The following is a 16,961-nucleotide window of genomic DNA, read 5'->3' as shown; positions in this document are numbered from 1 at the left end:
AAGGCAATCTACTTTACTGAGTGCCCCAATTTAAATGCCAACCTCATTCAGAAACACCCTCATAGACAAACCCAGAAATAGTGTTCAATCTGGACACCTAGGGGCAGTCAGATTAACACATAAAATTAAACCAACCATCACAGTTAGCTACTGGCTTTGCAGGGATAGCAAACACTTGAAATGTGATGAGATAAATCATGGTACTGAATCTCAAATTTTACATAACTTTAAAAACTGAAGCAGTGTTGTCTGACCAGTTGTGGAGCAATGGATAAAGTGTTGACCTGAGATGCTGAGGATCCAGGTTTGAAACCCCGAGGTCACCAGCTTGAGCATGGGTCACGTCACTGGCTTGAGCCCAAAGGTCACTGGATAGAAGCCCAAGGTCACTGGCTTGAGCAAGGGGTCACTGGCTTAGGTTGAGCCTCCCCCTCCCACTGGTCAATGCATGTATGAGAAGCAATCAATAAATAACTAAAGTCTTGAAACTATGAGTTAATGCTTCTCATCTCTCTCCCTTCCTCTCTCTCTCTCAAAATAAAATAAAATAAAAATAAAAACTGAAGCAATGTAAAATAATTTTGCATTAAAGATGACTTTGTTGCTTTGGTAGACCCTCATTTCACATTAATCATTGAAATTTAATGTCTGCACTGAGATGTGTGGTTGGTGTACAATACACACAGAATTTTTTTTATTTTGTATAAAAGAGAGTATAAACTATCTCACTAATAATTTTTATATTGATTACATGTGGCAATGATATTTTATGTATACTGGGTTAAAAATATAATATTAACATGATATTCATTAGTTTCTTTTTACTCTTTTTGCATGGCTACTAAATAATTTAAAGAGACATATGACTTGCATTATATTTCCCTGGGGTAGTGCTATGCTGGATACCTGACAGACGTCATTTAATCCTCACAACAGCAATCACCATGTTACTCCTCCAGTTCAAAGATGAAGAAACTGAGAATGAGAGGAGTTCAAGTATTTGCAGAAAGTCAAGCCACAAGAGAATGACAGACTCAAGATGATACCAGGTCTTGCTGACGTGGCAGCCGATGCTTTCTCTCAGGATACTTGCTTTGCAGGTGCTGCCCCAGCATCCAAATATACAGGTACTTCTGATACACAAAACTGAGTCATGGAGTCTAATACAGTGACTCATCATTCTGTCCTTTATCCCCACTGACCACTTCACAGGGAAAAAAGTGCGAGAGTTCTCTTAGCTGACCACTGAAAATTTTCAAGTGGCCAACAACCTTAAGGTTCTAGGGATCTGTCCCACATGTGTCTCCTAAAAATTCTGAAAACCAAACACATATAATTAATTTATTTCAGGACATTTTCTTATATTTTGTTTGCTTCAATTCTTGATACTTTAAAAAAATGTTTCTAAAGTGCCCCTGATTAAAACCATATACATTAATGCATCCTTTTTTTTACTGATTCATCCATTTTATATGAGAAGTAGGTCATATGTTTGGGAAAGAAATAAACACTATTTGGAACTAAAATTATTAAAAATAAATTGAAATATTTGAACAAATGTTATGTTTTAATATTTGTTCTTGTTTCCAGGATAAGTCTGCTTTTTGCCCATGCAGGAAAAACAAAAAGATAATCTGGAAGCTCTGTGTAGAGTGCATTTTCAGCAGGAGCAGAGATGATTCTTTCCTATTGCTATTTGAGACTTGGAAATTCTATCATTGTTTTACTCCGAGTTCTAACATTGGCCAGATGGAGAAGCTTAAAGATGTGGCAAAAATGTTTGCGTGCACAAACACATAAAAACACATTTTGATAAAAGAGTAGTTAGATTTTCCAAAGACTGTAAATTCACCTAGAATCTATATGAGTAGAAAGATTTGCAAATACCCTCCTCTTAGCTCTCCTCGTTAGAAAAGTAGTATAATTTTACTGCAGTTGAGTTTACTGTCAATAGAGGGCGCCAAAGGATGAAAAAGTAATTATTGATGGCTTTGGTTTATTTCTCCAGCTCAACACATCTTTTCACCTTGAAAAGGGAGGGGGATTCGGTATTGCCATCTATAGGTATAATGTCATATCTGCTTATCCAGGCATACACGGTCAAGCTGAACAGAACAGAACTCGGAGCCAGGGTTGGTTGGTGCATGGGTGGTCTCTGAAGGGTAGAGAAAATTCCTACTTTGGGCTCGTTTACCAAAATACAAGGTCCAGCAACTTCAGTAGAATTGGCCCTTTAAGTGTTAGCAAATTAAGTTCCTCACCGGGAAAAAGATTGACTCGGAAAATATTCCAGTTCCTTCCGTGCGGCAGGCACTTTGCTAGTTTCTGGGGAAACCAGGTACTAGAACAGAGTTGGCTTTAATGCAGTCTACTGTCTGTTGGGCAACAGAGACATTAATGAAACAATCACACAGACAGAGTAAAAAATTACCTTGACAGAGTGGTGTTTGAGCTGAGATGTGAAGATGGAATACCAGTTAACCAGATCAAGCAGGGAGAGTTGAGGAAGAGGATGCAGGCAGAGAGAAGGTCAGGGTCCCCCTATCTGAGCCAGGAGGAAACGGGCACCGTGGACACCGCAGGAACTGAGAGCCAGAGCGGGGGAGCCTGAGGAACAAACGAGAGGAGCGTGGTTGAGGCTGGACGGAGACGCAAAGTAGTAGCACGTAAGAACTGATGGTGACATTGGGCAAGGATTTTGTTGAATATACAACGCAAAGCCCTTGAAAAGTGTATGATAGGATTAAATTTACATTTTTGAAAAGACCATTCTAACAGATTTGTGGAGAATGGATTAAAAAAGAGCTGGATCATGAGGAGCTTGCTGTAGCAGTTCAGATGGGAAGTTTCAATGACTTGGACCAAGGCAGTGATGATGAAAACGGAGATACAGGACCAGGGCAGGGTACCCACTTGGTTGGATAGAGTTGCGGATTGACTGACCACGGTAGTGAGGGAGGGGATATCGTTAAGGATAACTTCTAGGTTTCTGGCTTACAAAACCCTCACAGGCTAGGTTATTCAGACTTAGAAACCAGAGGTGACAGTGGTAACAGAGGAAACATTTAGAAAATGTTATTATTACTGATGTGAGATAGAAATCAGAAATTTCAACATTAGACAGTCACTTGTTGGGCAACTTTAGTCCAGCCTTTCCATCAAGTCTCCAAACCTCTCTGTCATTACATGAACATTTCAAGAAGAGCAAGGAATGACCAACAAAATCTATAATGTGATATCTAAATATATAGTCAATTCCAATAAATACGAATATATAAGCATAAGAAAACATCTGTAAGAATATAGCTAAGCTGTTACTATTATTTTTAGAGGGAGGAGATGACAGGAAGCATCAGTTTTGAGTCTAGATATTACTGTGCTATCTGAAAAATTTTAAAGAAAACCTTAATTGGTATTCTTATTAGTAAAAACCATAAAATCACCATCTTTACCAATAAAAAGCCATTCCGCTGGGAAATTCAAAGCTCTTTGTGGAGCCCTGATAATCCCTCCTCTCCATTAAAACTCTCTCCTGAAATCTAGAGACTCTTTCCATTTGGGGACCTCCTAGCCCCAGAGAGCATAGATTTCTCCCGCTTCAGCTCTTTAGAGACACAATGAACCTGAGGACTAGTAGTTACAGAAGGCCTCCCAGCACCCTTTGATCTTTTCACTAGCAAATGTGTCATTTGTAGCACAACAGTCCCATTCTTATGTGAGGGTAAAATAGAACCCCTCAAAGATGCTTTTGAGACTCCCTGAACTCCAACTAACTATACCGATCTTTCTCCCAATACATGTATGAGTTCTGCCACATCCCTGGGGAAGTCATTTCCACTTGCTTGGTAAATAATTAGCCTGGCTGCCTTTGGCTATAGAAAGGATTATAAATATTTTAAGCACTGCAAGTGATTGAAACCGTCTCTATTTGATTTCATCTATGCCTGCAATGCTTTGGGTGAAAACTTATCTCTAAGCACAAAACATCCTTGGGCAATTAAACGTTCTAGGTGTGAGAAGAATTTAGGCTACTATGGTCAGTGGTTATTCAGAAACATGCTAGCTAATAAGCCAGTAGTTTAAACCTTTCCAATTTTAGCTCTCGCCAGTTAATTTTTTTCCCAATAAGAGAAATGAAAGACATTTTTCAAGAAGAACATTTTTATGCTTACAGGACTTTTTAGAAATAGCCTTTTGTAGAGCAGTTGCAGGTTCACAGAAAAATTCCTCCTATCTCTACACAACCTCCCCACCAGTGACACATTTGTTATCCTTGATGAATCTACATTGATGCATCATTATCAGGCAAAGTTCAGAGTTTACCCCAGGGCTCACTCCTGGTAGTGTACACTCTATAGGCTTGAACAATGACATGTATTCCACCATTGTTTCACTGCCTTAAGAGTCCTCTGTGTGGCCCTGGCCAGTTGGCTCAGCAGTAGAGCATTGGCCTTGCGTGTGGAAGTCCCAGGTTCAATTTCCGGTCAGGGCACACAGGACAAATGCTCATCTGCTTCTTCACCCTTCCCCCTCTTCTTCCTCTCTGTCTCTCTTCCCCTCCCACAGCCAAGGCTCCATTGGAGCAAAGTTGGCCCGGGCACTGAGGATGGCTCCATGGCCTCTGCCTCAGGCGCTAGAATGGCTCCAGCTGCAACAGAGCAATGCCCCAGATGGGCCGAGCATTGCCCCCTGATGGGCATGCCGGGTGGATTTCGGTCAGGCGCATGCAGGAGTCTGTCTCACTGCCTCTCTGCTCTAACTTAGGAAAAAGAAAAAGTCCTCATGCTAGGCCTATTCATCCCTCCCCCTGCCACACTTCTCTCATTCCCCCCTCTCCTCGACCCTAATGCCTGGCAACCACTGACCTCTATAATTTTGCCTTTTCCAGAATACCACATAGGTGAATCCTTATAGAAATTTCAAAATTATTCTTCTAATGGAAAGTTAAAAATATAAATGTTTCCATTAATAGAATTGTTTGTAATCTTTACAGTGTATCTGGCCAGTGGTACAAGGACCACTGGGTGAGAGCCACAACCCTACCTAAGGCAAGTGGAGGCCAGGAGGAGGGAGCTGGTAGTTGGGTTGAAGGATTCATCCAGCACCCTGCAGGGTATTTGTTCTCAGCTCTTCAGTGTGGCTTCTAATGAAAATAGTAACATTTGCCTATTGATTCACAAAATTAAACATTATAATTGTGCACAAAGTAAATGTTATCCCCCAGAGATAACCGTTACAAGTGGGCTCATACTTATAGCTAGAATTTGACAACATGCTGTTGAACAGTATATTATGGTGAGCATTCCATGTCAATTCATAAAGATCTCAACTTATTTATTTATTTATTTTTAAGTTTTTATTTATTGATTTTACAGAGAGAGGTAGTGATAAGTATTAGCTCATAGTTGTTTCACTTTAGTTGTTCATTGGTTGCTTGTCATATGTGCCTTGACCATGCAAGGGTTTTGAAGCGGCGACCTCGGCGCTCCAGATCGGTGCTCCATCTACTGTGCCTCCACAGACCAGATTCAACTTTTTAAAGACATACAAAAATTTAACTAACTCTCTATGGAGGGCTACCTGGATTATTTGCAAATACTTGCTGTGAAACACCAGCAATGAAGGTTTGTATGTCTGTTTGCACAACTGTTTGTTTTTTTAGGATACATTCCTAGAAGTTATAGCACTGGCTCATAAGATAAATATATTTAAAATTTGATACATATTGCCAAATTACACTCTCACCCAAAGAATATAAGATTATATTTTCAACATCCAGGTTAAGTGAAAGAATAGTATTCTTTCATGTTTGCCTATTTGTTAGGTTTAAAAAGTTTTAATTTTTATTTCTTTATTGAAATATTAATGACATTGAATTTTTATTTCCATGCTGGTTACATGAATATATTTGGCTTGTGAAAATTCAATGAGCTGTGTATTTTCTATATGTGCTTTTTTGTTATATTTTTGGCCTTTATTTGGGGTGAGATTTCTTGTTTATCTCAAGCTCTTTAGTGCTACAAGTAACAGAAAACTTCAAATTTATTTCATATATATATGAAATATTCATATATATTCATATTCACATATTGATATATATATATATATCAAGAATATTATAGCTGGGATGGTATAGGCTTGATCAATTCAGCAGCTCAGTGTATCATCAGTCATCTTCAAAGCTTCAGCTTAGTTCTTCTCATGAATCCAAGATGGCTGCATCAACTCCAGTCCTCAAATGCAAATGCTACAGTACCCATAGGGAGGAGGCAGACTGTTTCTTCCTATCTGTCTATCTTTACCATTGAGGAAAATCTCTCAGATACTTCTCTTCTCTTCCAAAGGTTTGCTCTCTCATTTAGCTGGCCAGAATTCCATTGTTTGTCCATGCATACCTCAATCAGTCATTGAAAAGAGAAGCGAGAACACTAAGGCTTTGTCTAAAGGAATGTTGACGCCCCCACTGGCTGGGGCTGAGGGCCCCCCTCCTGGAAGTGCATGGCTGGTGGAGGAAATCAGCGGTGATCGGTTTTGTTTGGGGGAGCAATGGGAGATTACATGGAACAGGATTGGGACAGATTTGGGTTGCCAGTTAGGATGGATTTGGGGGGAGCTATGACAGAGTGAAAGAGCAGGGAGAAAACCACTTGTAGTCTACACAAAACATGGTTAAAGCCAATATTTAATGGGGCCCCACTCTGCACCAGGAAATGTGCAATGTGGCTGGGATACAGAAAGCAGACTTTATGGACATTACGGTCCAGTAACTTGACTCCAGTGAGGGAGGTTATGATTTCATTGTATTAATAGGCATCAAAATGATAATAATGACTAATAGTTACTGAGAGCTTACTACAGTCGGGCATTGTTTTTAGTACTCTGCATATATTAACTCACTTTATCCTCACAATAACTTTAGGAATGATCTATTATTACTATCCCTATTTTGAAGGTAAAGAAACTGAAGTACAGAGGTGTAGTAACTTGCCCTAGGTCAAATGGCCAATGAAGAGTCATGCATATTAAAATTGTATCATAATACATTTATAGTCTTTCAGTAATACTTTTATGTCTATAATAGGTACCTTGTATTTTTTTGAAGAATATAAATTCATCTAAAATAAAAATTTTTAGATGAATGAAAATTAGTTTTTATTTTTATACTGACCCAGCCAGACTTTAGTTGGCTATGCTTACAAACCAGAAGCTCCACTCACTCCACCTGACTCAACCACGCACGCTCAGCTCTGCAGTTAGGGAGCAACCAGAGGCAGATTAAGGTTGGTTGAGGCCCTGGGTGCATAAGAAAATATTGGGTTCCTTAAAAAAAAAAGAGAGAGAGAGAGACAGAGAAAATAAAAATATATGTTAACCATATTTTTAAATAAATAAAAAATAGTATGTACTATTAATGTGAAAATTACACATATGAAACCAAACTTGGTGTCATTAGAAAAAAGTGTCAAGTTGGGGTTTTGCGGGGCCCTTCAGAAGTTGGGGCCCAGGGCGCACACCCGACATGCCCTCCGTTAAATCTGCCTCTGGGAGCAACAGTTACCTAGAGGGCTTTTTCCTTTTCTTTTTGTTTCCAGGGAGATTCCCTCTAGGCCCCGTCCAGATGTAAATGTGGCACATATGGTGCTGGAGTCTTAACTTTTCAAATCTCCTTTTTATTTTTTAGTAAAAGGACTGGGCAGAGTAAAGGAAATTGTTAAGGGGAATTATGGTTTCTTTCTCATCTAAGCTGAGTTGAATCTTGCCAACATCTTCAGTGACAAAGTGACTGTCATCTGTCAGCCGTGGGTGGCCCAAGCTAGTGATCTCCTTCTGCTCCCAGTGGACAGGTAACTTGTATTTAAAATTCTAACACTTCACATCTGGAACATATTGGCAGTCTCAGAAGAAAAATCCAAAAACAAAATCAGTCACAGAGATAGATCATCCTGCTTTTTCTTGGAGCTGGTATCTGTTGGGTTCAGGCTTGTGGCATATGGGTAGAACAACTCCAGAAAGTTTTCCAAAGGTATAGGCCAACTGAACATACTTTTCTGAAGCACAACCTTATACAAAAAAAAGTAGAAGGGGGGAAAAACAACCCAAACCAAACACAGCCAAACCAACCCACTCCTTTGGTGTGCCACATAAAATAAAACAACCTGTCATGAAGATATTTTAATTTAAATTGTTGCCAGTTCTAAGGAAAGGGTAGGCTAACTGCTGGAGAGATAATCAACATTCTAACAAACTACCCAGGCCTAACGCTATAATTAGTAAACACAGGTGGTACAACTTCTTGCTTCCTCTTCCTTAGATATAGTAGATATTACGGTGGGGGGCGGGGACTGAGAGGGAAGAATGGCAGGATGGGGGAAAAATAGAAAACATGTAAGGAAGTAACTCTATAAATAGAATATAGTATAGTTTTGTATCAGAATGATAAAAATAGAAGAACATCAAACAGTTATTTTATTCTGCAATATTTTGTAGATGTAACTACCTCATTGTATGTATCACAATGTTAGGATTTACACAACATTGTCCCTCATAATCACTTCAGATAACAATATGCTCGATTTCAAATATAAACCCGGCTGCTATTAAAAAAATAATATAAAGAATTTGGGTGGGTAAAAGAAATAGAGAAACTATATTTGAAAAATACTCTGATGTATCCATAGCAAGTCTGAACATGCCGAAGTTGTTAAAGGAGTATTTCTTCTGCAGTCAGCCAGGGGCTTTCAGACATAGACTTTTCCCTGGAGCTTTGAGCCTGGAGTGGAGTGTGTGTAGAGTAGGGGAAAATTCACGAGTTCTGGCCTCAGGCAGACTTGGATTTAACTCCTGGCTCTGCCGCCTACTAGCTATATAACTTTGGACAAATTATTTAAATTCACTGAGCTTTAGTTTCCTCATCTATGAAATGAGAGTTCTCAACACCCTCCTGGTAAACTATTTGAGAGGGTTAAACGAGATGATGTATTAAAGCACATAGGACATGGCAGATGCTTTGTCATAGTTTTCATTTCCTCTCCTGTCTCAGTGTAGTGGTCTCACTGTCGTCCATGTTAACATGTGGGTTTCTCGGACACCACGGTGGCTCTGGCAGAGTGGAATCTGGTCTCTTCTGCATTGCGCTCCTTTTCCTCTTCCTTTTTTTTTTTTCCTTCTGATGATAGTATGACAGAGTCCTCATGGGAAAGCTGATTCATTTTCGATGCTTTTTCCCCCAGCCTAACAGTAAAGCCTAAAGAATTTCCCTTGGTGAAGAAACCTTTCCTAACGTTAGAAGAAATTCACAAGCCACAGGGCTTGATTTCTCCCCCTCCATCCGAGTATGAAGGAGAAAAGAACAGTAAGGCAGCTTGCTTTCAAGTTATTGAAGGTCAATTAGGAATTGTGCTTTTCTGTCTCTAAGCTTTGGTCCTTGTCTATCCGAAAGTGATTTAGGACATCCTAACTCTGCCTCCAAATTACCAATTGTGTTTGTCTGGATTAGGAGCATGACATTTCTTTACAATGTTAACAAGGACATCCCAAAGTGATTCAGAACATCCTACCTCTGCCTCTAAATTACCAATTGCATTTGTCTGGATTAGGACAATGACATTTCCTTCCAATGTTAACGTTGTGCCCTCATAGACTCTTGTGAATGAATTTTTCAAGGTATGGCTGGGTCTACTTGTTTTAAAACTCTCATGTTACACATTTGAGCATCCAGAAAGCAGTTGATAAATTCTGAATGAGCTGGTGAGTAAATTAATGAACATTTTTAGAAAAATATTTTTTACTTTTTGAAACCTATGCTATCTTTTGATTAATATCTCCCACTCCCCAAACATGATACTCATCAAAACAGTCCTGTCTCAAAGACCATGAATTGTATTTTTTACATACCCCCTCACGTAAAACTTTGTAGAGCTTCACTTTGTCTGTTTATCCCCCCCCCCCCCCCGCTAAATACACATTTAGAAAAATATTATTGGACCTGCTTTCTCCCACCCAAGCTTGTGATTTATAGCCAATGTCCCTGAGGATATCTGTACCATTACTGATCAGAGACCTCAGAAAGACAATGATGTACCTATCCAAACATCTGCCATACATAAGTCACATTAGGTACTAAATGAGTGCTTCTGGTAATGACACAACCGACAGCTTTGGTGAAGCTTCAGTGCTTCACCATGACCAATGACATGTAGCAGTTCAAAACCAGATTTAAAAGCAGACCTTCTGAGAGGGGTCCCAGTAGCCTGGTCTGAGACAGAATGCATGATTCTTCAGCCTTTCTTTCTTAAAATCTATCCACCTTATGCCTTTTCATGTGCTCTTCAAGTAGAAAAGAATAGTGTCTTCTACCAAAATTTTTCCTGACTCAGACATTTAATATTACTAATGAAGACCAAATGGCAAGATTTTTAATTTTTAAAATGCTTTCAACTGAATTACAGAATTCTTGGAGCTGAATGTTCAGCCCATAGTAAGTAGAAGCCTGCCTATACTTTTGGTGTGCATAAGTATAAAATAAAAAAGTAGCATGTAATTTTATAGCAACCAAACACATGGTTTTCCCCTTCCCTTTGGGATGAAAAATTCCTTCCTGTAGAAACTAAGGTTATGCCCCTACTTGTGAAGCCCAAGGAGGGACACTTTGATGTGAAAGAGGATCCTGGTGGCATAACGGATAGAGACACCAGTGTGGGAATAGGAGGAGCCTCCAGGAACAGGAAAAGGCATTGTCCCGAGGAGGGGTTATTTCATCCCTCTCTGTCGTCATTCAGGCTGTCTGGCTTATTTCCTCCCCCAGGTTGGTGTGAGTTGGAAGGAGAGCCCTTTGTTAAGGATGTCAAGAACAAGACTGCCCATTTTGTGAGGTGGTTAGGGCTGAACTTTCAAATTTTAGATTTTATGAAAGGTAACCAAGAACTAAATTAATTTGGGCTTCATCTAAGCAACTGGCTAGGAAGTAAAAACTCCAGTTAACTGGTGTGGCTAAGCAACATCAAACAACTCGGTTGGATTGATTTTCCAAGGAAATGCTTCAGTTGGCCAACAGTTTAGGCATTATGTAGGTATGTATAAGACTGAAAATCTGTCCACACCTGCATTCCCTGACACCAAAACTTTGGTGAAATAAAAATAACTTTATTGTAAGAGTTTCACATCACAAATGAATAACTGCTGGTCAGAAGCACAAAGCTATGTTTAGAGCTGGGAATATTTGTGAGCTGTTTTTCTGGCTGGCCATTTAGCAATGCTCTTGTGTGGGTCCTGTCTTCCTCAGGGGCTTTCTCGGCTCTCACCAACCAGGCTGGACCCCACAGGTCCCTCTGAGAACACTGACGTGTGGGTCCTGGCAGAGTCTCAGCCAAACCTTTGTCATCTGGGGGCATGACGGGAGAGTGGCCAAGGCTGGCTCCATCTGGCACAGGTCCGAGGCTGCACATTCTTCTCACTATACTTAGCACTGAAACCCTTCAGAGTGCTTGAGAGTGCTTTGTATTTTTTAGTTTTCACACCAGTACATACTGTAAAACAACTTTAAATTAGATTTTCTATTTTAGAGATCAATGAGCTGGTAATCAAGAGGCTTAAAGGCTCTGCACATCATCACCCAGAAAATGAGTGTTAGAGCCAGGATTAGGCTTGCATAGATCATTTATGGGACTTTAATGGCTGCATAATCCACAGAGAGCATTGGCCTTTGCTCCCAGAACCAAAGGGAATCAATTTTCACCTCACGGACCCTGTAGGAACCTCTCTCCTCCCAGGGCCCTGTGAAGGCCCAGCCAACCATACCTCAGGACGTGAACTTGCTATGAACTGCCAGAGGCACGCTCAACCCAGCTCTTTGTTCTCAGTTACACTCAAAGACCCATGAGAGTTTGAGATGAGAAAGATTTTTTTCTAATCTGGAATATTAGTACATAAAAACAAAACCAAAGTGCCTTAGGGATTATAAACTGAATAATAAGCCATGGCTGATCTTCTAAGACCCTTCAATATGACCTGGCAAAGGTACAAGACACCCTCCATGTGCGAGACCCAAAGATGAATAAAAATGGCCCTGACTCTCGAGTTTGCAGCCTTCTGAAGTAGACAGACAGGTACCTACCTGTCTACAACACAAGACAGGCTGTGTAATGGCTCCAATGAAAAAAGAAACAAAAATTAGGGGTGTTCAGAGAGGAAGGAGACAGTGATTCTGACCAGTGAAGTCTGGGAGGTTTCTTGGAGGAGGTGACAATTGAGTGGGACCTTGACTAGTCAGACTGGCAGAAGCAAAAATGACTTCTGAAGTCCAGAGCAGTAAGACTCATCCACAATAAAAAATCAGCTCTGTAGTCATCCTTCCCAATGGCTTCAGAACCATCACCTGCGAGCTCCAGGGAGACAGGGAATCCTGTAAGGTTCAGATGGTTTTGTTTTCAGCTCTGTTGTGCTCAGTAACCCCAGAATGAGGCGGTAGTACAAATGACCCATTTTCAGAGACGGATTTAACTGCGGGCGCACCAGACACGGCCCTGGGCCCCGACTTCTGAAGGGCCCCGCAAAACCCCAACTTGACACTTTTTTTAATAACACCAAGTTTGGTTTCATATGTGCAATTTTAACATTAATACTACATAATATTTTTTATTTATTTAAAAATATGGTTAACGTGTACTTTTATTTTCCCTGTCTCTTCTTTTTAAGGGGCCCAATATTTTCTTCTGCGCCCAGGGCCTCAACTGACCTTAATCTGCCTCTGCCATTTTTCTTCATTTTGGATAATTTTATATTTGAGTTCTTACTATTAGGGACTTTCATAATAATGAGATTTATCCCGAGCCTTGTATCAGTTTTAAAGGACTTCAATTCAAATGAAAATTTTCTGATAGATCAACTATGCATTGAAATCCATTTGTTTCTTATATTTTTAATAGGTGTTTTCTGAACTATTTACTCATTACTAAATTATATTTAGCCAAGATAAAAATTCCTGGGTTTTCTACTTAAGTCAGAACCAAATAAATAGATAAGGCCTAATCTATTGTCTCTGTTGAGATAGATTAAAAGGTTATAAACACAGGATTAGAGTTAACTGTAGTATTAAGCAGGAGGAATTGTTCATAATGTGCGACAATGAGTTTTTTCCACAGGCAAAATAGCATACTTCTGAAAGCAACTGGGTATTATGCTCAGACAGGCTTTGTAAACACTTTCTTTGAATATTTCCCCTTTAAAAGTGATTTTCTGAGAAATATATAACGCAAAAAATTAGCCAGTTCTGGTTGGATAGATATGTGTGCTTGGTATTCAGGTATCTGCTTGTGTGGAAGTTTCTGCTTAACACCAGGACTTATAGTTCAAACTTTGGTATAAGACATTGGGTACATGTAAATCTGACACTGAGAATGTACACGTAATTGATTTTGTCCATAAAGCTTATGTGTCCTGATCATATATAGTATTAGGTATTATGTGTTTTTGACTGAGATCCATAGAACCTTATTCTAAGCTTAATTCATTCATTTGATTAATCATTACTGAGCACAAAGGCTGTGTCAGGAATTATACTGCACACTGGGTAGGCAAGTCTTATATGGTCTTTACTCCAAAGAGGCTTATAGTCTTATATGGTAGACAGACAATAAACATACAAACAAATAAATCAACACTCACTTTTATCAAAAATGTTTATAAAAATTAAATTTAATGGGGTGATGTTGATCAATAAGAGTACATAGGTTTTAGGTAGGCATTTCTATAGCATTTGGACTGTTGATTATGTTGTATGCCCATCACCCAAATTCAAATAATTTTTCGTCACCATATATTTATCTCTCTTTACTCACCTCCCCAGAACACTCAGTTTTATTGAATAAGAGGCCATTATGTGAAACAGACTCCCTCATACTCCCTGACCATGGTCCACCCTGCAACCCTGTCTGGGGCTAATGCTCGAATCTACAGAGCTATCCTCAGTGCCTGAGGCTGATGCCTGGACCAACCAAGCCTCTGGCTACGAGAAGGTAAGAGTAAGAGAAGGGGGAGAGGGAGGGGTAGAGAAGCAAATGGTTGCTTCTCATGAGTGCCCTGACTGGACATCAAACTGGGGCATCTCTACAAGGGACCAACGCTCTATCCACTGAGCCAACCAGCCAGGGCAAGAGGCCATTATTTATGAAACACATTGTTATTTTTTAATCACTTAGAAAGAAAGATCATGGCCAATTGTACTCCGATTTATCCCAATTTCATAAATGTTAAAATGTGGGAAAAAATGTATATCTTAAAATCACCAAAGCAATGTTCTCAAGGAAAAAGAGGACTGTGGTAGACTGTCACAGGATCTTTTAAAAGGGATGGACTCCGATGAGACACATTTTAGCTTAGACCTGAAAAATAAGGAGAAGGTGGTCCTACTACTCTAGCCCAAGAAAAAATATTCCAGGCAGCAGGCACAGCCTCAGGCCACAGAGGCAGGAAAGCACAAGGCAGATTTGAGGTGCCGGAATTCTACCTCACAGGTTTGGTAGCAATTGTCTTGGGTTCCCCCAAACCCCCACTGAACTGTTTTATAAAATCCTAAACCATTGAGGCATCCTCCTTCCCACACGGCCCTGTGCAGCGGTTATAGTTTTCCTGCTGCTGGTGCAAGTTCCGCTTCCCCAGCTGCTCCCTGTTCAGCGGTTCCCCTTCCCCAGCTGTGCCCGGTTCAGCGGGTTCCGCTTCCCCAGCTGCTCCCTGTTCAGCGGACCCACTGCTCCTGGCTGCCCTCTCCCACCACCACCCTTGCCCATGGCCCGCTCTCTGCTGTAGGAGCCAACCTCTCAATCAAAGTCAATGCCACTCTGGAAATCTGGGGTGGTCTGACCTGATATTTTGGTTTAGTGGCCACAGATATTTTAGGCCCCCAAGAGGTAGCCTTGCTTTTTCAATTTTACTGGCCCCACTGTTTAAGGAACTTGGACCAGTTTCCCCTGGGACTGGTCTGGAGGTACCGCTGAATAACACCACAGTGTTTTTCTTCCTCCCACAAAGGACCAGCTGGGGCCTCAGACCAGCATAAACCTTCCAGGTCAGGAGAAAGCTCTTCTTCCTTTGTTGTTTAGGACTTAGAATCTTGACGCTGTCTCTGGTTTTCTTTAATTTTCTTTCCTAGGAGAATTCAATGCCCTTGGGCCTTGGCATTTTAAGACCCATAAAACAGCCTGGATTTTTGGACTAAGTCTCATTTCCCTCTCCTTCAAAAAGAGAGATAGAGAGAGGAGATAGGGCTTAAAAACTGCATTGTTGCTCACTTAGCTGCCCACAGCCTGTGTAACAGCATTTTGGGGCAGCTGTCATAGCCCTTAGCACAGCTTTTCTGAGATGCTCACAGTCTCCCTGAGGAAGTACCTGTCAGTCCCTTTATTTATACCAGGAGGAAACTTACGTCATCTGCAAGATAATTTTATGATACACTTGAGACAAATGTACTCAGGAAAGGATTTTTTAAAGCAATATTAAATGTCCACAAACTGATGAATGGATAAACAAAATGTGATATATCCATACAATGACAAAAAGGAACTTTCTAGAACATAACATAACTTCTAAGATGCTATGTTAAGTGAAAGAAGCCAGATACAAAAGACTATGTGTGTGCAGCCCCATGTTCATTGCAGCATTGTTCACAGTGGCCAGGACATGGAAACAACCAAAAGCCCGTCAATAGATGACTGGATAAAGAAGATGTGGCACATATACACTATGGAATACTACTCAGCCATAAGAAATGATGACATCGGATCATTTACAGCAAAATGGTGGGATCTTGATAACATGATACGAAGTGAAATAAGTAAATCAGAAAAAACCAGGAACTGCATTATTCCATACGTAGGTGGGACATAAAAGTGAAACTAAGAGACGTTGATAAGAGTGTGGTGGTTACGGGGGGGAGGAGGGAGAGGAAAAGGGGGAGGGGCACAAAGAAAACGAGATAGAAGGTGACAGAGGACAATCTGACTTTGGGTGATGAGTATGCAACATAATTGAATGGCAAGATAACCTGGACTTGTTATCTTTGAATATATGTATCCTGATTTATTGATGTCGCCCCATTAAAAAAATAAAATTATTTAAAAAAACAAACAAAAAAACCCAAAAGACTATGTGTTTTATTATTCCATTTATATAAAATGTCCAGCAAAGGCAAGTCTATGGAGAAACCAGGTTAGTAGTTGTCTTAGGTTGGAATGGATATAATTGCAAATGAATATGTCTTGGGTTGGAATGGATATGATTGCAAATAAATTTTTGTAAGAGGTGGAAATGTTCTAATACTGCATTGTGGATAGGGTTATACAATTCTGTATATTTACTAAAAAAATCGTTCAAGTATAAATTTAAATGGGTGAGTTTTATGGGTAAATTATACCTCAAAACAGATATTAGAAAAAGAAAAAAGAAGCATGATGTATGACATTCATTGCGACTTCAACAGGCCAAATCTAAGTCCATTAATGTTTGTGGTCTGTGTACTATATATAAGGCATTTCACCAGTTTAACTAGATTTCAGAAATTGACATTTAGTAAGCCCCAGATATGTGCCAGTGATCATGTTTAGCTATATCTATGTAAATATTGCAAAAATGATTTTTACTTGAAATGGGGTAGGAACAGTCTCATTTTAGATGATACCACCTGTCTTTTTTTCTTGTGTTTATTTGAGTCAAACTGAGGACAATGTCAGGAAGCAAGATCTCAAATGTTCTGATACTATTTGGCCTTAAAATTGAAAATCAATCACCCCTGGCCATTTGCTCAGTGGGTAGAGAGCATCAGCCCAGCGTGAGGATGTCCTGGGTTCAACCCCCAGTCAGGGCACACATGAGAAGAGACCATCTGTTTCTCTTCCCCTCCTTCTCCCCATTCTCTCTCTCTCTCCCCCTCCTACAGCCAGTGGCTTGTTTGGTCTGAGCGTTGGCCTCAG

The sequence above is a fragment of the Saccopteryx leptura genome, chromosome 5, assembly GCF_036850995.1.
Source record: "Saccopteryx leptura isolate mSacLep1 chromosome 5, mSacLep1_pri_phased_curated, whole genome shotgun sequence".
In the NCBI taxonomy this organism is placed as follows: Eukaryota; Metazoa; Chordata; class Mammalia; order Chiroptera; family Emballonuridae; genus Saccopteryx; species Saccopteryx leptura.
The sequence above is the reverse complement of the archived record's forward strand: the minus strand, read 5'-3'. Positions refer to the sequence as shown.